Below are 1,641 nucleotides of genomic sequence, written 5' to 3'. Positions count from 1 at the left end.
TCACGCCACGTCACCAAAATAGCGCATCCCATAATGTTTGCCTCCCTACGCTTGCTGTAGCGTAGAAGTGAGCAGCTGCGCCACTCCCGCACCACTCTATGGACAAATGCGCAAGGTTTGTAGCTACCCCCCTCCCTTGCTTGCTCCTCTGCATAATATTTATGTTTATATATTATGTTGACCCAAACCTACCAGGAGGCATTTCGTCCATTATCGGAAATTGACTACTGCGCCTGATGTTGCTTCTCGCCCGTACGAACCATACCACTATAATTTGCGTGTTCACAACAAAACGGCACAATTTCCACGTAACGATCGAGGCTGGAACCCCACACACAGACACCACACCGAGCTCGTGTCCACTCGGTTTGCGTTCGATGACCCGACGAATGTGCTGCATGGAAAGTCCACTCTGTGAAGGCGAATGACCAGCGAAGCTGTTTAGCGCACGACACAGAGGTGACACAGAATTTTCAACGAAGAAACGACCTCATTTACCATGATTTTTATATACAAACGCGATGAAGACGGTACCGCCACCCCGAGGAGCCGGAGGAAACTAGACACGTGTGACGTTTCGATGTGACCGCCACCATGGGAGAGCGCAAGGAAAGGAATGTAGATACGCAAGCGCTGGGCACGCCGACAAAGAGAGGGCGGTGGGAACGTAGATATGACCGACGCGAATCTAAGTGTAGTATCTGTTCATATCAGCTTAATATCTGGTACGCGTTCTATTCGGACCCAAGATATTAAACTTGTTTTTGTAAGTTGGCAGACTGCTTGAAGCCTGCTTCACCTCCTTTGCGGGTCGGCCCGGTATTTCACTATCTGCGGGATCGGCCGACGGTTTTTGCAAACGCATAATAAAAATGCACGGAACACTAGCCATAAACAGCTTCGCTGTAAAACTCCTTCGCCCATGAAAATATTCTGTGGAGAAGAAGATGGCACACCAAATCATCCTGGACTCTTTGGTTATCGAAGGAAAACTTTCCAGTTCGTTCTAACACGGTTGTCGCACGAGTTACGCAATATATTTCAATAAGAGGCGACCTTCTTAAGGGAATTTTTCCTACCAATACTTTAAGAATTGTTGGCTAGGTGCAAAGCGGCGGGGACCAATAGGGAGCATTTAATAAGAAGGTTTAATAACACGTTATGAGAATTATTATTTTCGTTATTAATTGTTTGTGCAAACCTCCTCTAATAGTCGAACAATACGTTTCGTTGATTGGTTACTTAAAAATTCACCGGAGTGCGCCTTGAACTGAATTCTTTTCTGAGGAATACGCAATTATGAGAACTTGGCAGTTAGAATTGCCACTAAGAAAGCTATATCATAAGAAGCCAACAAACAGTGACACCAAGGACAACATAGGGGAAACTACTTGTGCTTAATAAATGAAATTTTTAGGAATTCTAGAATTTCGAGTGAAAGGAGAGTCCTAGTTTTTTTAATGAGGTCGACATTTTTTCTGCACGAATGGGAATCAACATTAAGCGGACTTCAGGCAGTTTCTTACACAGACCAATTTTATGTGCAGCTAATTTTGTTACTGAGCCCAACTTTTTTTTTCTGCTGTTGTTGGCCAAGCACTACGCATCAAGTGATGTTTGTGCAATCATTGCTTGGTGCTA

At 44.6% G+C, this 1,641-nt stretch overlaps 1 pseudogene; it reads left to right on the top strand.

The window, feature by feature from the left end:
• Window positions 1-671: 671 nt before the first annotated feature.
• On the top strand, window positions 672-853 carry LOC126537210 (U2 spliceosomal RNA; annotated as a pseudogene).
• Window positions 854-1,641: the final 788 nt, after the last annotated feature.

The sequence above is a fragment of the Dermacentor andersoni genome, chromosome 4, assembly GCF_023375885.2.
Source record: "Dermacentor andersoni chromosome 4, qqDerAnde1_hic_scaffold, whole genome shotgun sequence".
Classification (NCBI taxonomy): domain Eukaryota; kingdom Metazoa; phylum Arthropoda; class Arachnida; order Ixodida; family Ixodidae; genus Dermacentor; species Dermacentor andersoni.
Note: the sequence above shows the minus strand (reverse complement) of the source record. Positions and strands in the feature narration are given on the sequence as shown.